The 21,330-nt window shown below is 40.2% G+C and overlaps 1 protein-coding gene across 9 annotated transcripts in view; it reads left to right on the plus strand.

Moving 5' to 3' along the window:
* Positions 1 to 523: 523 nt before the first annotated feature.
* The window catches only part of LOC125464774 (serine/arginine repetitive matrix protein 3-like), a 693,195-nt gene continuing 672,388 nt past the window's right edge, over positions 524 to 21,330 (plus strand). For all 9 annotated transcript variants that reach the window (XM_059655503.1, XM_059655504.1, XM_059655501.1 and 6 more), the window contains exon 1: positions 524 to 701. The gene's annotated coding sequence lies outside the window, so the exon portion shown is untranslated. The remainder of the gene's footprint in view (positions 702 to 21,330) is intronic.

Consider the following 21,330-nt stretch of genomic DNA (forward strand, 5'->3'; position numbering starts at 1 on the left):
GCAGAGTCACCATGATCTAACTGAAGCACCACATAAATATGGCAGTGACAGAATATCTAAAATAAAAGTGCAGAAAATGCTCAGTAGGTAAGGCAGCCTCTTTAGGGAGTAGCTGGGTAAGTGTTTCAGATCGAGAGCTAATCGGTTGTGACTGGCCCTTTTGAGAATTATGATCCTGAAACAAAAGTTGCAGGAGAAACTTGGCAGGACTGGCAGCAAATGTGGACAGAAAGCAAAGACAATGTTTGGGATCCATTAACCCTTCATCAGAACTGTTTTCTTTCCACAGATGCTGCCAGAGCTGATGGGTTTCTCCAGCGGTTTCTGTTACAGATTTCTGCACAAGACAAGCACTGGTGGTCAGCACCTCCTGGGGCAGCAGAAGTCCAAAGTGGCCAGAAATAATCAGAGAGAAACACTGGCACTCCAAGGCTGTAGATGGCGCTGTGGACTCTCCTTCCCAATCACAAGCTGTCGCCACCAACGCCAGCGTCACCTCTTTCCTTCTGGACGCCGCCTTGTTGGCTGACGGGCGGGCGGCTTTTTGCTCGGTTGCTGCGGCCGCCACCTCCATAGCGACGGATGCGAAGTTTCTCCGAGGCGTGGAGGTGGGCAGCACCCGGTCAACAGAGAGGCAAAACTCTGTCGGCCCGCAGCCCCGGACTGGAGGAGGAAACGCGTCTGAAGATCCGGGCCTCAGGGTAAGTGAGATTGAAGCAGGGGGAGGAGAGTGGTACCCAGGAGGATGCAGGATGGGGAGCAAGCCCAGCAAGTGCATGAAGATGCTGTCACTCTTTTTACTCACTGGGCCTCTGTGCTGCTAAACATCCAGCGCAGAACAATTAATATAATCTGCGGATTACTTGTGCAATTACCCCGTCGTAACAATTAAACTCTTTGTTTGAAAGAGTACATGGGAATAGTGTTTATCCATCCATTATTATGCAGGCGCCAGCCTTTATACAATCCAACGTTCGTCAACTTTCTTAGGATTTGCCACTTGTTTTCTCCAGACACCCTTACCCCTTCTGTCCTCATCTGCACCATCCCTGCAGTACTGGACTCAAACCTTGAAACTTGACCAAACTGTAGCAGGTTCCAGAAGAACAAAGAAAAGGAAGGCACAGTGTTGTTTTCCTTTTGTAAACATTGGCCCAACACCCACGCGCTTCTGATGTTTACAGGCAGCCCTCACCCTGAATAAGAATAATGAAAAAAAAGATCTTTCATATTTCCATGTTATCAAATGAATAATTTAAAACAAACCGCTCAGTTGCTATGGTATTGGTGTTTGACAAATGCATTATAAAATTAGGACTCACTGGTGTTGTCTTAAGATCATTTCATATAACATTTAGGCACGTCATTAGTTATCCTATATATGAATTAAAATACTTATGAGTTAATTCTTAATTATTTTGTGAAAATTCAGAGCTTCCTAGCTAATTATAATTGAAATTAATCTACATTTTATTTAACATAAGGAACGTATGAAATTTGTATTTCCTGACGTACCAAAACTTTGATACTTGTACTGTCTGAAATGTGAAATATGAAAATTAACTTATTTTGAAGAATGTTACTGATTTCAATAAAGTGATTAAGCTAATCAGATCTTTAAGACTTTTCTGAAGCTTTATTTTACCTACATGTATTTTGAAGTTAACTATATGAAACAGTGAGAAATTCTGCTTTTTGGATGTGTATTCTCAACGTGGTAAGGATATTGCTGCACCTCAGCATCGGCACTTTTTTAAAATCATGTTTCCTAAGCTTCACTTTTTAAGGGCCCTAGCTATAATAGTAATCATTATGTAATAGACAAAACCCTGAAACCAAAGTGCTTTCATCTAAACAAGCAAAGCTTCAAGGGTAACTGATGGTAGAAACTATTTCAAAACTCTGCCTGTGGTTTCTGATATTCTTTTCAAGGTTCAAACCATGTTGTTTCCCCAAGGTCCAATTGCTAATTTTAAACTTAGTTTTGCTGATGCCACTGCTGTTGGGTTGCCAACTTTTTAAGTTTAAACGTGCTGTTGCACCAGTGTTCAAAGCTGAATGTTACATCAGTTAGTGGAGAAATCTTGCACTTAGACTGAATGCCACCCTTAAGATTCGGCAGGTTATAGATACTTCTATTGGACAGCTGTTTATAAGAGTCAAAGCCTGTATTTTGTGAGCACTTTACACTGTACTGTAACAAAAGAAAATAACAATTCTTTGAAAAACTTGCAGTGGGTCTCAGAAGAGTGAGACTTGGTGATTAATTAAACTTTAATTAGCGCACTTCCTTTCATTGCTAGGTTTGTACTTGAATGAAGTCCAGTGGAGTAGGGTCAAGATCATCTTCTGTATCCAGCCATAGACAATCAATTCTCTGTGTGAATTGATTTTAGTAATTCCAATCTGGTTCTGTTTGCTATCAGTCAACAGCATAAAATCACCTGTGAGCCATCAAAGTCTTGCACATAATTGATATCTTTCTGCCCCTTCAGTTCAATAGGATGATTATGTGAAATAAAAATATAGCACCCTCTTTTAGAACCGGTTAACCTAAATGGAGCTTGCATGGCGTTCAAAAAGAAACAAAGGAACCTACAGCACAGGAACAGGCCCTTTGGCCTTCCAAGCCTGCGCTGATCAAGATCCACTGTCTAACCTGTCATCTATTTTCTAACGGTCTGTGTCCATTTGCTCCCTGCCCATCCATGTACCTGTCCAAATATATCTTAAAAGACGATAACTTGTCTGCGTCTACCACCTCCGCTGGCAACACGTTCCAGGCGCCCACCACCCTCTGTGTAAAGAACTTTCCACGCATATCTCCCTTAAACTTTCCTCCTCTCACTTTGAACTCATGACCTCTAGTAATTGAGTCCCCCACTCTGGGGAAAAAGCTTTTTGCTATCCACCCTGTCTATACCCCTCATGAATTTGTAGACCTCAATCAGGTCGCCCCTCAATCTCCATCTTTCTAATGAAAATAATGCTAATCTATTCAACCCCTCTTCATAGCTAGCACCCTCCATACCAGGCAACATCCTGGTGAACCTCCTTTGCACCCTCTCCAAAGCATCCACGTTAGCTCCATATAGGTTAACCAGTTCTAAAAGAGGGTGCTATATTTTTATTTCACATAATCATCCTATTGAAATGAAGTGGCAGAAAGATATAAATTATGTGCAAGACTTTGATGACTCACTGGTGATTTTATGCTGTTGACTGATAGCGAACAGAACCACTTAGTCTTCATTGAACAAACTTGAAAAAGACACAGTTCTTGTGTGTTCAAATTGATCAGACACTATTTTCAGGCACTTTTCAAGGCTGTGTCAACAAATAAGACATCAGACTATCATGCTACCAGTGCAGAACTTTGTGTCCGAAAATGAAATTACAATGTGCCTTTTATTTAATGTTTGATAAACAGGTAAAATACATACCAATTCTATCCCAGTGTATCCAAATAACTTTTGCTATGTTTGGTCTGTGCTAAGTGTCAGGATATCAGATGAATCCACTACTTGAATTGAGTTTAACTTTGGTACAATGGATAATTGTCTTCTTCAGTGAAGGGTAAGGAATATTGATTGGATTGACTGAAGGGAAGATGTGGATGCTGAGACAGTTAGAGCTATTAAGATTTGCATTGTCAGATTTTCATTTGGTAGAGATACTGAGATATGAAATAAACTCAATTCAATGGCAATGAGGTATTGATTAGCCATAATCTAAACGAATTGTGGAATTGGCTGGAGGGGCTGAATGACCTAATCTTTTCTTCATGCTTGAAGAATTTTAACAATTCTGGGATTGTTTGATGTTGGCTGACAAGAGAATAAATGGAACACTTTCCGTTTTCCCTGCAATGACATTCATCACCAAGCTCAAAATTGACTAATATATTTATATAGATATGAGTTACATGAAACTAATTTGTGAATAATGTTGCTTGGATAACTTCTAATATGAGGAGCATGATTAAAACTTCTGATTTGAAATTTACATATAAATAGGATCATTTTTTAGTGATACAGTATTAAATTAAGATAAGAGATAACATGTTGCATAATGATGGAATGAAGAATTAATTTTGTCCATTACTTTTGAGACAACAGGAGTTCTAATCTGACAGATTGAGGTTGCAGTATCTACAATGTGCATGATATTCACATCTAAGCTTTTCTGATTATAGATAGAGCAAAGACTTGCATTTGAATTCAGTTTTGGACCTGTGCAGAGCTTTGTGGATTGAAATCTGGATGTATTGAATATTTTTATCGAGTGTTTGGTCTTTAACCTGTGTGATGGATTCCAATTTTATTTAAACACTCTTTATTGAGTCATTATTTGAAGCAACACATAACATTCGGGCTCCAGTTTAGGTTGAATGTGGGGGAGGGTGGTGTGTTCTAGTCTTTGCATGACTGCTTCTGCAATGAGTCCTGTGATGGGTGACCTGATTGGTGTATTGTTGATCTGTTTGTGTACTTGATCATTAAAGGCAAAGTGTGTGGTGAGGTAGAGGTCCAGTAGCTTGAGTATGTTGTAATTGTTGATTGAGTTTTAAATGGCTGTCAGTTCAACTGGGACAAGGTAACCATAGTAGCCCAAGCCAAATGTAGACACGCACGGAAATTCCTAGAGGCATGGTTCTCCACCCGTAATGCAATCAACAAACACATAGAATTGGACCCCATATACAAACCCATACAGATCAAAACCGGAAATGACATTACTCACCATAACCGACCGAACAGTGTAAATTCCAGAGATAATGGGAACTGCAGATGCTGGAGATTCCAAGATAATAAAATGTGAGGCTGGATGAACACAGCAGGCCAAGCAGCATCTCAGGAGCACAAAAGCTGACGTTTCGGGCCTGGACCCTTCATCAGAGGGTCCAACTGGAGTAGAATAACATTGCATCATCGGAGGCTGCTCTGATGATGTCACCTAGCACAGTGATGAATATTTGAACGAGACCAAGCCAGCTTGGTAAGCAAGTCAGCAATGAATGAGGTTGGGAAAATAGTAATGGGGAAACAGGAAATGAATTGCGGAGGAAAAGAATCAGTCCTTTCTATGTCTTCGTGGTAGAAGATATAAATAGAATTCCAAGAATTTGAAATAATCAACAGGCAAAAGGCGGGAGATATATAATTATCTTGAGAGAAAAATTACGCAGGATGCTAAATAAAAACTGAAAGAACTATAGCTACTATAAATCAGGAACAAAAACAGAAATTGCTGGAAAAACTTAGCAGGTCTGAGAAAGGGTCACCAGACCTGAAACATTAACTCTGATGTTTCTCCAGATACTGCCAGACCTGCTAAGCTTTTTCCAGCAACTTCTGTTTTTAATTCCTGATTTACAGCATCTGCAGTTTGAGTTCATCTGCCCATCACGTTCAAGGGACCTATTGGCCTCTGGTCTAATTAGTTTCCTGAGTAACAAAAACAGAAGTTGCTGGAAAAGTTCAGCAGGTCAGAACTTTCTGTTCCGAGAAAGAGTCACCAGACCTTAAAGGCCAATACGTCCCTTGAGCCTGATGGGTTATATCCAAAGATATTTTTAAAATAATGGCTACAGAGATAATCTTGCAATAACTGTGAGATTCCAGTAAAGTCCCAGGAAATTGAAAAGCTGTCAATGTAAAACCCTTATTCAAAAAGGAAGGGAGATGGAAAATGGGTAGCTAAGGCCAGTTATCTTAACATCATCCGTTAGGGTAAAATTAGAATCTCTTAAAAGTACATGATAACAGGGGATTTAGAAATGCATAATGCCTGGCAAATTTATTACAATTTTGAGGAAGTGTCTAGCAGGATAAGTAAAGGGGAACCAGTTGATGGAATACATTTAGATTTTCAGAAGGCGTTCGATAAGGTATTTCACATAAGGCTACTTAATAAGATGAGACCATCGTATCAGGGTTAGTGTATTAACATGGATAGAGAATTTTACAACTAACAAAATACAGAGTTGGGATATAGCGGCATTTTCAGGTTGCCAACCTGTAAATAGTGGAGTGCCGCAGCAATCAGTGCTGGGCCACAATTATTTCTAATATGCAGGTGATTATATAGGTGAACAGCTTTGCTAGGGATCCAGCAAGTTCTGGAGCATAGGTGTTCAGTACTATTGCCAGAATGTTGTCAAAGATCAAAGCCTGTGCAATATTCAGTACTTCCAATTTTTTCTTGGTATGACATGGAGTGAATCAAATTGGCTAAACACTGACATCCATGAGGAGGCTGAGATGGATCATCCATGTGGCACTTTTGGCTTAAGATTGTTGTGATTGCTTCAGCCTTATCTTTGCACTAATGTGCTGGGCTCCCCCGTTTTTGAGGATGAAGATATTTGTGAAGCCTTCTCCCCTGGGGAGTTACTTAATCAACCACTGTTCACAACTGGATGTAGCAGGACTGCAGAGCTTAGAACTTATTATTGAGTGTAGAATTGCTTTGTTCTATCATTTGCTGCTTATGCTGCTTGACATAACTTACTAACCATACCTCCTGTTCTCTATCCACAAGTAGTGTACCAAGGGACAATTAGCCATTTGGATTCAGAGCCTGTTCCAAGGTAGACGACAGAGGGCGGTGATGGAGGAATGTTTTTCGGACTGGAGACCTGTGACCAGTGGAATGCCTCTAGGATCGGTGCTGGGTCCACTGCATTCCACCTCCACATCCGATTGTATAAATGATTCGGATGTGAAACATAGGAGGAATGGTTAGTAAGTTTGCAGATGACACCAAAATTGGAGGTGTAGTGAACAGTGAATAAGGTTATCCCAGAATATAATGGGATTTTAATCAGATCGGCCAGTGGGCTGAGGAGTGGCAGTTGGAGTTTAATTTAGATAAATGTGAGATGCTGCATTTTGGAAAGGTAGATCAGGCAGGACTTATACACTTAATGGTAAGGTCCTGGGGAGTGTTGCTGAACAAACAGACCTTGGAGTGCATGTTCATAGTTCTTGAAAGTGGACTCGCAGGTAGACAAGATAATGAAAAGGTGTTTGGTATGCTTGCCTTTGTTGGTCAGTGTATTACATGTAGGAGTTGGGACGTCATGTTGCAGCGGTACAGGTCTTTTGGAATACTGCATTCAGTTCTGGTCTCCTTGCTATAAGAAGGATGTTGAGAAACTTGAAAGGGTTTAGAAAAGATTTACAAGAATGTTGCCAGGGTTGGAGGGTTTGAGCTATAGGAGAGGCTGAAAAGTCTGGGGCTATTTTTCCTGGCGCGTCGGAGGCTGAGGGTGACCTTGTAGAGGTTTTAAATCATAACGGGCATAGATAGGGTGAAGAGCCAAGGTCTTTTCCCCAGGGTGGGGGAGTCCAAAACTAGAGGGCATAGTTTAAGGTGAGAGGGGAAAGATATAAAAGGGATCTAAGGGGCAACATGTTCACAGAGGGTGGTGCGTGTACGGAATAAGTTACCGGAAGAAGTGGTGGAGGCCGGTACAATTACAACATTTAAAAGGCATCTGGATGGGTATATGAATGGGAAGAGTTTAGAGGGATATGGGCCAAATGCTGGCAAATGGGACTACATTTATCCAGTCTGGCCTGCAGTGATGAGTTGGACCAAAGGGTCTGTTTCCATGCTGTGCAGCTCTATGACTCTTGTCATGTTGTGTAGCTTCACCAGGCTGATGCCTCATTTTTAAGGTATGCTTGGTGCTACTGTTGCCATGCTGTCTTGCACTCTTCATTGATTTGGCTGACAAGAAGTGGATATGCAATTGCCAAATTTGTGGATGACACAAAAATACATGAGAAGGCAAATGGTGAGGACGATACTAAGATTCTGCAGGGTGATCTAGATATAACTAAGTGAGTGGACAAAGTTTGGCAAATGGAACACTGTGGCAGGAAGCATAGAGGAGATGAAAATTACTTGAATGGTGAAAGGCCACAGAAAGCTGCAGCACTGAGGGATTTGTGGGCCTTTGTGCATAAGTCATAAAAAGCTAGCATGCACGTTTTGCTGGTAATACAGAATTCAACTCGAATGGAATGGAATATAAAATGGGGAACGCTTGCTAAACCTGCATAAAGCTTTTGCTCTTAAACACCTGGAATGCTATGAACAGCCCTGGTCCAATATACAAGAAAAAATGTATTGGTGTTGGATGAAACCCAGAGAATGCTCACTTGGTACTTCCTAGGTAAAGAGATCCTTTATTATCAAGATATATTTTGCAGACTTGGCTTGCATTCATTGGATTTAGAGAATGAGAGGTGACCTCATTGAAACGCTATGGATTCTTAGGAGGTGATAGAGTAGATGTGGAGAGGTTGCTTCCAATTGTCAGAGAGGCTAGGGCAAGAGGGCATAATTTCAGAGTAGGGGCTCCCCCTTTAAGAAAGAACTAATGGAGGAATTTCTTCTCTTGGAGTAGTGAATCTGTGAAATTCTTTGCTGTAGAGGCTGTATCATTAGGGTATTCAAGGCTGAAATAAACAGATTTTTGATGAGTCGGGGAATCAATGGTTATGGCGAAAAGGCAGGAAAGTGGAGTTGAGGATTGTCACATCATCCAAGATTTCTTGAATGGTGGAATGTGCTCATTGCAGTGTATGACCTACTTCTGCTTCTACATCTTATGAATACCCTACTCATCTGCCGCACTAACTCCTCAAGCAACACTGTCCTAACTCCTCACTTGTAGTATATATTTTACAGGAGCTGTCAAAGTGCCTGACTGTGCTTTTAAATCATAGAACATGGCAACGGTCTGCTGTAAAACAAAACTGTGGTTTCAACAAATATTTTCTTTGCTGCTGGATTCCACCCCTGCCCAGGAATGTCCAGTGCAGAAGCGGGTCTGTTTTAATCTGACCAGGGTTAGAAATAAGATTTCTGAGTCTTTTACGTAAAGAATTTTTTCTGGACAAGAATAATTTTTCAAACATTGATGTAAGCGTGGATCTGTTATAAAGATGACATTAATATTTTCCTCACCTCCTTGATTGCTAAAACTGGGAAATTAAAGCTAGTTTGAGAAGTAAGTAAACAACCTTTGCTGAAATGTGTTAGCTATCCTTGGTCAGTAGACTCTTATGTCTGACTCAGTAGGACTTATGCTCGTCTCAAAAGTAGAGCTTGAATCCAATCTAGGTTGTCATTTCAGTGCAATACTAATGAATCACTGCGCTGTCTGACTGGCCATATTTTGGAGGTGACATTTGGAGCCAACCCTGGTGAGAGGATTCCTGGCAGGGTGGACTTAGTGGGGTGCCATCTGTGGTGATGCTAGTTGGGTTGTTGGCTGCGGCAGTACCGGTGCCCATAGTGTGGGCTCTTGACAGTGGTGGCGGGTCTTTGTGGCGGAGAATGTGCCAAAAGTGGGGAGCTCCTTGAGGCATACAACACCTTTCAGTGATGTTGCAGAAGCCCTGGAACTGTGTTTGAAGACCCCTTGTGCAGAGGATGAACTCTAATTATGTGATTTCTTTTTATTCTTTTGTAACTCAAAATGGCTCTGGATTGTGGTGACAAAACATTTTTCACTGTTTCCTTCAAGATATATGTGACAATAAATAACCCGTAATAATTAGATCATAATAATTCAATATCCAACTAGGCCAACGTGTTTGGTTAAGATAGGAAGTTGAATATTAACGAAGGGAGTTGTGGCTTTAATAAGTCACTTGAAAGGATGAAATCCTCCTTGGTTGGTGACTTGCCGCTGTCATCACAGTCTTGCCTTGCTGCATGCCATGATCAAAAAAGTTGTAGCAAATTGCATCCAATGTTGGGATTGGCATCACTGAGTTCTCGCATGGTTATCCACCAATCTTGCCATAGCTCACATCATCCAGGCCCTTATAAGATTTTTGTCATATTAATTATTCCTTGTGACTACTTTTGCATGAATATTCAAGTCACCTATGATTAATGTACTGCCATTTTTACGTACCGTCATTATATCCTGACTTATTGTCTGGCCTACAGAACAGCTAACAATTAGGGGGCCTATAGACTGCATCCGTCAATTTCATCTTCCCATTGTCATTTCCTACCTCCACCTGTTTGGATTCGACATTAACTGATCGAAACTAATCTCTTGCTATCATATTTATTTCTCCTTGTACTAACAAAATCATTCCACCATGCTTTTGAAAAGTCACATATCCCTCAATATTTCGTTCCCAGCATTGATCTCTTTGCAACAGTGTCTCTGTAATGAATTTAAGATCAAACCCATTCACCTTATATATACATATTATTTTGACCTAAATACTGCAAGCATTTAAGTAAAGAGCCACTAATATTGCCCTTTCAAGGTTTTTCCTCTTTTGACCCTACATGATGCTGGTGTTTTATGCTTTTACACTGTGTCCCTTCCTGTAGTTGCCTTGCAATGCTTCCATGTCTTTTTGCTTTGTAAGCCAACACAATCCCCTCCTGAACCTTTCTCCCCCCTCCCCCCCCGACTAACTCGTTTAAAGATCTCTCTGGAGCCTAATTTATTTGATTCTTCAGAAAACTGGCCCTAGCACAATTCAAGCGAAGCCCGTCTTGCTGGAATATCTTACTTCTACCTCAGCACTGGAACCAGAGCCCCAAGAATTGAATCCTATCCCTCCCACATCAGTTTTTAAACCACACATTTAATTTGTTGACTTTATTTACCCGATTCTAGTTTGTCCACTGCTCAGGTAGTGATCCCAGGATTTTTACTTTGGAGCTTCTGCATCTTGAGCAGAGCTTCCTTTTTAGTCCTACCAAAGTTGTTGTAATTGATGTGAACATTAATAACTGGATCCCTCCCCTTCCATTTCAAGTTCCTATCCAGCCTTAAGGAGATATCCTTAACCATGGCACAAGACAGTCTTTGAGACTTGTTCGTAGAGATAAGTATCTATCTCCATCAATCACATTCCCCTGTCCTTGAACAGATCTGTTCACTGTGCATCACATTGGTGCCCAGCAACTCTTACATGTTGAAGCTTCAGAAAATCGCCCCGCCTGTCATCTCCATTGTACTTTAAGTTATTAATTAAATCCTTGCTCTTTACATTTGAAGAATCCCTGCTTTTAACTCTTTATTGCATTATTTACCTTTTCTTAACATGCTGCTTTCAATTTTATGTCTAACAGTTTATTTTTAAAAGAAAAAGAGTAAAGATTTCTCTTTTATGTTAAAGATTAGAAATAATCACCAATCGTACTCGGCAATCAGCTGATTTGTTTAAACAAAAGCAATGAAACATCCTTCTCCTTGCTCCGCTAATCTCCTTGAGAAACTCACCTCTGGCACTGTCTTGTAAGTTGCATTCAAGTGCTGCATCTTACTCAGTTGGTTACTTGTGTGTACTGTCACTATACAGGGTAGTTGAACCAATTGAGGAGGAAACAATTTCTGTTGGTTCGTAATTTGGTCACACTATCACCACAAATCTCAAAAATAAACCTGCTCAAAGTTCACAACTACGGAATTATTTATCTCAGATTTCACTTTAACGCTATCTAAAAATTAAAATCCAAATCAGAGTTGTACAAATTAAAGATTTAGACACATTCTTACCCAGTAAATGCATATACTTTGTCCAATGTACATATTCAAATAGAATGTATACCTGATTCCATGCATGTGCAGTGAAAGTATCTCTGTTTTACCACCACCTCACTCAGGATTTTCTTTATCTCTGATATGCTGCACTGTTTGCCAACATATTGTATTGAATGAGTGCAAGTTAACTCTGATGAACATTAGAAATCTTGAAGCAGTTTTTTTCTCTACTTGCTTAAATCCTGTTCCCTAGCCACTAACTCCACCCCTGTCCCTCATAATATCTGATGAGAAGCAGACTATTTTAAATCTCAGCAATCTACTTGATCTGAGAGGAGCTTCCTCATTATCACTAAGACCATCTTTTGTCAATCTTGGTAATATTGTATGTCTCTGTCTGACCTATCGGCTTGTAAATGGAATACAAAAGGTTAATGCCAGGAGCTAATTAAAGTTAAATCCAGCTGCATGGTCGGGGTCATGGGTACGATCTGGTAAGTTTAAGGTTAATGGATGGTATGCCATTAAAGATATTAGTTATATGCAATAATGGACTTTTATGAGGATAGGATATCAGAAAGAATGGTCAACATTTCAGAGGCTGACAATCAAATTTCTCTGGAACAAAAACAGAAGTTGCTGGAAAAGCTCAGCAGGTCTAGCAGCATCTGTGAAGAAAAAGTTATGGTTAACATTTTGGGTCCGGTGACCCTTCCTTGGAGCTGATGGTAGCTGGGAAAATGGTAGCTGAGGTGGTAGCTGAGACCATTTGTGACAGCTAATCTGGCACTTGGCAGGTAGAAAATCATTATGCTGCTTATCCCTTTTAAAGCATCCATGAAAATTTTGCAACTGTCTACAATTTTGGCAAACACCAAACAATTAGGCAGATATTTGCACAATCGCACTGCAGAGGTTCAACTGGCTGCTTACCAGTGTCTGCTTGAGGGCAATTTGGAATGGGCAACAAATGCATTACCAGCAAACCCCACACTCAGTGAAGGAAATAATATTAAATTGGACCCAATTATCCACTTTTTAACATTTGCAGAATGATATCATCAATAAATTGACTATGTTGTCATCATGGTTTGTTCCATGAACCAGTATTACTGATCTGTATTGCACAGATTCAACTATTTCTTGTGATAAATCAAAGGCAGTGTCAAGATTTTAATTCTGGTGGGGTATGTGAAACCTGCATTTGTCAAAAGGTGAAGATTGGCTCTGCAAACTCAGCAGGTGTTGTTTGTATGGATTTGGTGCCTAACTGCTGAGACCTTCGATTGATGCAAGGTTGGCTGATGGCAGAAAGCAAAGTCAGTGTGGCAGTGCTTTATTTACAAACTGTTCCCCAATTTCCCTACCGTTCACAGCAGTAGTACCGTACGGTGTGCTATTAGTTCAGGTCCTTGTGAATAGTGCTGTCTGGTTGCTGAGCAATAATGCTGAAAAATTTCCTTGAGCACCAGTGGTTAGAATTATGGGGATAATTTGATCCTTCACCAAGGTGAGAGAGCCGTCAGCTGCACTGGCATCAAAGGGGATTTCTCTCCTTGTCAGGGGTAGTTCGTTCACGGGCATTAAGCATCCATGAGATAGTGAGGAGGAAAGAGACAGATTTTCCCTTCTTGTTTACATATTTATCTAACTACTTGTCACTGAAAAGGTCTGAAGCAAATCATTGATTTATGTTTTTCCCAAATTTTAAGTAGACTGGCTATAAATGTAACAGGGTGTTGCAAATAATAGCAAAGTTTTATTTTTAAAGATACTTCCTCCAAATTCCTGGCAATATGCACCACAATACATATTCTCTTTCTCCTCACTTCAGTCCTCATGTATGTATATGCATATTTTTTCCTCAAAATCAAGATATCTTGGGCAGAAGGCACGAAGAGAGAGTTGTTTCTTTAAGATCAAACAAGAGAATGTAATCTTTTGTAAATGGACATTTGTTGGATGTGAGATGGTTGTTAGCAGCCACAAAATGTGCTTCATAGGGGAGACTATGACCTAGTGATATTATCTCTGGCCCCTTAAACCGGTGATCCTCCTAATGTCTGGGAACCCAGTTTTGAATCCCACCACAGCAGATGGTAGAATTTGAATTCAATAAATATCTGGAATTAAGTGTCCAATGATGACCATCAAACAGTTGTCGATTGTCAGAAACACCCACCTGGTTCACTAATATCCTTTAGACTGAAACTGTCATCCTTACCTGGTCTGGCCTACATGTGACTCCAGATCCACAGCAATGTGATGGAGTCTTAACTGCCCTCTGGGCAATTAGGGGTAGGCAGTAAATGCTGCCTAGCCAGTAACACCCTCTTCCTGTGAATGAATAAAGAAAACAAATAAATTTAGTGGAACGAAAGGAAATTAAATGCTGTGACTAGGGCAGACTTTAATCCCAATCCAGGGAGCATACAGACAAAGTAGGCCTCTTGGCTACCTCAGCGTAAGAGGTTGTTAGGCTGTTGGGAAGCCCTCTTGAACTTGAGTGAGAGAAATCTCCACTTATGCCCCTAGATGGCTTACACCAGTCATTTATAGTGTTGGGGCTTTTATTGGCCATCATTTCAAAGGCTGACAATCAAATTAATTGCTGGACAGCAATTTCTCAGTTTACTACCCAATCAAATAAAGAAGAAGAAAATCACAGATGCTGTGGACAGAGGAGTATCAACAAGTTTTTTTTAACAAAACTGAATGCCGTCATGTTTCTAGTCTGTATTAGCTGCTTTAGACTTTAGTAGATGTTTTTTAAGGGTGGAAAAAAAGTTGCTGTACTCCAGGAAGTTGGTTCTGGAATCCGGCGTCTCATTAATTAATAACAAAACTGAACAAACACCAGAAAAAGTGCTACATGGTTGAGAAAGCAATCCTGGGTCATCTTCTACCTCTCCAGTATTTTGAAATCTATGTTGCAGTGGTTACCTAGAGATCATGCTTCACATAGGTCACAACCTATTGCACAGAATACATAGAATATGCATTATTATGATGAAGCTGGTTCCTGCAGGCCTTTAGTCTACCAAAGAAACCATTCATATTGGCAGACATCCTGACCAATATACACGTCTTTAGAATGCAGCAGAGAACTGCCATGACAAATGCTGGTTGTGGGTTTGATCTTCAAGAGTGAAAGAAATTTGTTTTCCTTTTTATTAAACATTATTAAACAAAAATTAAATCAAATTCATCTTCTGTCCTTGGCATCAAGGAGAATTTCATGTTCAGAAGGCTTGAAAAGAGGGATCTTAATGACCTTATTCTTTTAGTCTGTTTGTTTTAAATTGATACTTAATGGGCGAGAGATGGCTGTTAGCAACTATAGAGTGTGTCCCAGAAACCTCCATTAGACAAAAGCAACATATTCCCCTCCTGGTATGCCATGCCCTTGCACGGTGTAGATATTCTTGTCAAACCCACCCAATGGGACCTCAAATAATATGTCTCAACAGCCAGATTTGGTTTGAAAGAAAGCCAACAAAATTCATCATGCTTTGAGATCATTCCACTGGCTCCAAGTTTATCTCCTACAACACAGGCAGGTTTTTAATCACATGTATTATTGGAGTAACTCACCTCAGAACCCCAGCCATATGATTTGAGGTTTAGAAATTTTAAAAGAGCTTTAATTACATCTGTGACCTCTTTACTCAGTTGGCTTTTAACATCAGAGAAGATAATAATCAAACAGTTTCAACCTTAGCTACAGCGCGTCTCTGATCTCGACATCTTTCAAATTGGATTTCTGGAAAGTATCCTGTATTTTGCCAAAGAAGTGAACAAAGTCCCAGTCTGCATGAATTATATTGCTGTCACTGATGCCACTTGCACTTGGGCTCCGAGAAAAAGGAATTCTGCCAGATAAACTAACTGAAAGAAATCACTGGACGTTGAGTTACTGGACTCTAATTCACTTGAATTAATGACAATAACTTTGATTTTTAATTAATTTGTAAATGTACTTTTCTTTATTTCCACCTCCTTTATTTACATGTTTGTCTGTATTGCTGTAGCTATCTACAACTATATCATAATTGTATATCTGTAAATCACACCCCCGACCAGGTTTTCAATCCACTGATAAACTCTATTTTTTCCAACCCTAAAGAATTTGATGCAAGTTACTTTCAAATTGGACTCCTCAAATGTTATTTGGGGAGCAAATCACCTATTTCAGAAGGACAATAAGTAAAATAAGAAAGCAAAAATTAAAAATCAGCTGTGTAATGGACAGAAGAACAAAACAAAAAAAATTAATTTTCCTTCTTGTCTGTAAGATGAATTAAAATCAGCTCAATGCAAATCTGTATATGCTTCCCTGCATATGTTAAAGATTTTATTAAGTCCCATCTGTTTGAACACAGGATCCAGGATTGAGAGCTTTCATAGGATTGTGTGATTACTGGTTAAGGCACAGTTAAGAATCAATCACATTGAGGGACTGTAGTCATATATAGGACAGACCAGATAAGGGCAGCTGGTTCTCAACCCTGAAAGATATCTGTAAATCAGTTGGTTTCTTACATGGCCACTGCACAGTACCATATTTCATCACCAGACCATTAAAACTGATTTAAAAATTCTCAAAGCTACCATTTCATATGCGGAAAGAAGTTGTGCATGTTTCTACAGCACAAGTTCTTGTTTTTAGACCTCTTCCAATTACAGTTAATTCTTTGTTTTTTCATGCAGGATTATTCACCAAATGAACGTGATAACGGAATGATCATTATTTCAGTGAAAATTTCACAACTTTGAGAAACACATGATATACAAGAAACTGCATAATAAATTTCAGACATCTATTATAGCACTAATTTTTAACATACATCTAAAGTTCTTTATTTAAACTGAATGCTGTTTGAAATAGAAAACAAGAAAATGTTATTCCTCCACCTTGCAATAAATGCCAACACTCCACTTGCCTTGCATTAGTTCCCAATTTTTTTCATTGGTATGTACCTGGTGCTACATGTTGCATACAAGCCTCACTTTTACTATGCTTTGTGCATTTACATATATGCATTCAACCGTATTTGTGTATTTCACTTTTAGTTCTTCCTAGTCTTCTCCTATGTAATATGGTACTACTTACTTTTCTAGTACTGTTCATCTTGTGCATCTTTATGCACCTTATTCTTCTTTTCTGCACCTGTATTCAGGAGCAAACCCTTCCTACCAATTTGTCTTAAACCCTTCCCAAACATACCAGTCAACCTTTCCGTGGAGGCATTTCTGTTTTTTTCTTTACCCATCAGCCTTCTCTTTGTTGAACTTTTAGCAGCCATTTTGTGAGAAAGGAGACCAGAAATAATTCTATGCTCATTTTAGATATAAGGGTTTAGTTCTTAACTCTACTTCAACACTTTTTAGTACCAATGAGTGTCTGAGGAAAACACTTGTTAGGGCAAATTGGCAGCCAGTCAACAGGTTGAGGTGTGTCTACTTCAATACATGAAGTGTCAGCAATAAGGGTGACGAAGTTAGAGCATGGATCAGTACTGGGAATTACGACGTTGTGGCCATCATGGAGACTGGATAACACAGGGACAGGAATATTGTTGGATGTTCCGGGGTATAGATGCTTCAAAAGAAATAGGGAGGGAGGTAAAAGAGGTAGGAGAGTGGCATTGCTAATCAGGGATGGCAACAGAGACACTGAGGAACAGATTGGGAGACAGATTTTGGAAACGTGCAGAAGTAGTTCTTCCCTAATTCTGTATTATGAGTTCTGGTGACCTCATAATAGGAAAGATGTGGAAGCTTTAGAGAGGATACTGGAGGAGATATACCAGAATGCTGCCTGGACTGGAGGGCAGATCTTATGAGGAAAGGTTGAGGGAGCTAAGGCTGTTTCATTGGAGTGAAGAAGGATGAGAGATGACTGAGAGGCATAGATAGAGTGGATAGACAGAGACTTTTTCCCAGGGAGGAAATGACTATTACAAGGGGGCATAATTTTAAGGTGATTGGAAGAAGGTATAAGGGAGATGTCAGAGGTAGGTCCTTCACACAAGAGTGGTGGGTGTGTGGAATGCACTGCCAGCAGTGATAGTGGAGTCACATACTTTAGAGACTTTTAAGCAACTCTTGGATAGGCACATGGAGGATAGTAAAATGTAGGGAATGAAGGGTAGATTGATCTTAGTAGGATAATAGGTCGGCACAACATCTTGGGCCTGTACTGTGCTGTACTGTTCTATGTTCTATATGAATATTTCTAATCAACCTACTGAGAGATGTTATCATATGCCTCTGGAGTAGCTGGGCATGAACCCAGGCCTCCTAGTTGAAAGCTTGGTGAAAAACGTAGGTTTTAGAAAACGTCTAAAAGATAGAAAGCAGATGGACTGTCTGAGATGTCGAGAGAGGGAATCCCAGAACTTGGGGACTCTACCACTGTGCCACAAGAGCCCACTGTCTTAGTACACCTAATATTTCTAAGCTGTCTCCCATTCAAGACAGGCTAGGCTGGTTTTGGGTGTCCAAAATGGGCATGTCCCATGTCCATCATGGGCCTCCTGCAGTGCCACAATGATGCCACTCGAAGGTTGCAAGAACAGCATCTCGTATTCCGCTTGGGAACCCTGCAGCCCAATGGTATCAATGTGGACTTCACAAGCTTCAAAATCTCCCCTCCCCCCACTGCATCCCAAAACCAGCCCAGCCTGTCTCCACTTCCCTAACCTGTTCTTCCTCTCACCTATCCCTTCCTCCCACCTCAAGCCGCACCTCTGTTTCCTACCTACTAACCTCATCCTGCCTCCTTGACCTGTCCGTCTTCCCTGGACTGACCTATCCCCCCCCCCACTTCCTCACCTATACTCTCCTCTGTACCTATCTTCTTTTCTCTCCATCTTTGGTCCACCTCCCCCTCTCTCCCTATTTATTCCAGTTCCCTCTCCCCATCCCCCTCTCTGATGAAGGGTCTAGGCCCGAAACGTCAGCTTTTGTGCTCCTGAGATGCTGCTTGGCCTGCTGTGTTCATCCAGCTTCACACTTTGTTAACGTGAAATTTGATGTGATTTTTAAAAAAATCTAAATTATTACTAATTTGTTGCTTAGTATAACAAAAAATGCAATATATACATTAAAAACTGATATTTAAATTAATTTAACACACCTCCAGTCACCAATGGTGTATTTAATTTTATTTCCTTTGAAACTAATTACTCATGCCACTGTTTCATGTTAATTTTGTTGAACCATCAGTTTCTACTTTGAACATTAAAATGCTGTTTCTCAGAGGCAGCAGATTAATAACTGAGCTGGTGACATGCTCTGTTACATTGATATCAAAGAAAATATTCCTAAAATAACACGGAAGTGATATACTATCGCTAGATTTATCAACCTAATGACTTGGGTCCCTCCAGAAGGAAGCAAACAAACACTAATAGAGACTGATGCCTACTGGGGGCAGTATAGCACATTATTTCACATCATTGGTTCCCATCAGTGCTCATATTACAGAAGGCAGCAGGTGGATGTCCCTCTAAACTCTAGAAATTGCCTGGGAAAATTCCAAGGGCAACCAGTCAGATAGAGTGGAAGATAATAGTGGGAGGATAGAGTCATGATCTGATACTGGGAGGGGAGTGGAAGCTGCCATTTTGTTAAGGTGGCAGTCCATCAGTCAGGTCCAGTTGATTTGAGGGGTGTGTATCGCAAGGGGACTGTTGGGAGGCTACAAGAGGTGAACTAGAAAGGCTGCAGGAGACTTGTGGTGAGGGGTAAACAGGCAAAGAGGGTGCTATGAGATGAGGCTGTAAAGCGGTTGGAACATAACTGGGAGCATAAGAAACCTAGGAGTTGAAGGTGGGCCTGTTAGGGGCTGGGAAAGTGAGAAGCTGCAAAGGATTGTTAGAGCAAGGAAAGTGCAAGGTTTCTTAGCTCCTTAAAATCATTGAGGTAATGACTTACTTGGATATGAATGTGAAATGTTTAGCTTAAGGCTGCATATATTGAGGAGCTACGTTGGGAAAAGTAGTGGATGCTATTGTAATAAATGCTGTCAGTTGTTAAGATTAAATTTGAGATTGAGATCTACAGTTTTCTATGTGTGTGTGATGTGATCGACTGTGGTAGCATTGGTCTGTGACAGGTGCGTTTAGAGGAATGGCTTTTTGTGTTTCGAAAAATATGTCAGCCAATTTGAAAAATAACTTTTCTTACTAACTAACCCCTATTGTCCTGTGTGAATTTAACTACTATATTCAAGAAATTCATGTTAGCCTTGTGTCGTGACTCTAAATTTAATAAAGTTCATAATTAGTGAGCTAGAGATAAATTCTTCTAATTTTGCTTCTGTGTGACACCAAATGCCTTTATGTAAAAAAAATGTAGATGGCTACTATGTGACTGTTTTACTAATAATGAAGCTAATGAGAATGAAAAAATATTGAAAACCAAAAAGTACCCAAAAATTTAAAATAGCCATAAAGAAGAGCCTTTGAAAGTATGCCCAGATTCCCATTCCATTTGATCCAGAGAAACTAGAGTTCAACACACAGAACTAGAACTGAATTCAACCCTTTCCTTGAAACCCAGCATTTCCCATGTCTAATTTACCTAACTTATACACCCTTGGACACTATGGTCAATTTAGCATGGGCAGTCCACCTAACCTGCATCTCTTTGGGAGGAAACTGGAGCACCTGGAGGAAAATGCAGACACTGGGAGAATGTGCAAACTCCACATCACCACCTGAGGGTGGAATCAAACCTGGGTCCTTGGCACTGTGAAGCTCACGTGTAATGTGAGCAGTTAGCAAAGTCCCCCACTGACTTGCTTACTATAAAGATGATTAAAATGTACATTAGAACATTCCTGATCAGTATGGGAGTTTTAATGTCACAAGTGTGCAATTGAAATGATGCCGAGATCTGCTGTAGGGGAATTTGCATCTGAATTGCTCCTTTGCATTGTCAAAACTGCTTTTCACCAAAACTATGGTGTTGCATTACTGACTTCTAATTTGTTTGGTTTCATCAAGTACATTTTATATGTTATGTCCTTAAAGACACATCAGGATCTATATGAAATATAACTAGTAGATTTAATTTGCATGGAGTGCGAAGAGGCAAAGTGGAGAAAATGTACCAATGCATTCAATTAGCAAAATCTTGCTGCTGGGCACTTGTGATAATGATAAAGCAATGAATCAAAATGTTGATTTTTTTTTAATTAACAGAAAGCACATATTCAATGGAGCAATGCGTCCTACAGAGGACTTAGCACTGTTTGTCCCTCAAGCTACCATTTTATATTTCAAGTAAAACCAGTGACATGGTTTGGGCACTGTTTCTGCAAAACATACACTGTTCAAGTTGACAGAACTACTGCTGTCTTCATAAAACAAACTCACTGTTCTTTGAGATAGTAGGAACTGCAAATGCTAGAGAATCTGAGATAACAGGGTGTGGAGCTGGATGAACACAGTAGGGCAAGCAGCATCAAAGGAACAGGAAGGCTGACGTTTCGGGCATAGAGCTGCCTTCATTTTCTGAAGAAGGGTCTGGGTCTGAAATGTCAGCCTTCCTGCTCCTCTGATGCTGCTTGGCTTCCTGTGTTCATCCAACTCTACACCTTGTTGTCACTATTCTTTCAGTTGCCACCCAGATTTGATACCTAATCAGAAGACTTTGGCAATGATTTGAAAATAGCTATAATGATAGAATTAGGTAAAGTATGGTAGGGAGGAGATTTGAAACAAGAACACCAGCTGGACTGAATGACTGTTTTCTGTGTTAAATTCTGTGGAACTCCATGCAAG

Source organism: Stegostoma tigrinum, chromosome 27 (genome assembly GCF_030684315.1).
Source record: "Stegostoma tigrinum isolate sSteTig4 chromosome 27, sSteTig4.hap1, whole genome shotgun sequence".
In the NCBI taxonomy this organism is placed as follows: domain Eukaryota; kingdom Metazoa; phylum Chordata; class Chondrichthyes; order Orectolobiformes; family Stegostomatidae; genus Stegostoma; species Stegostoma tigrinum.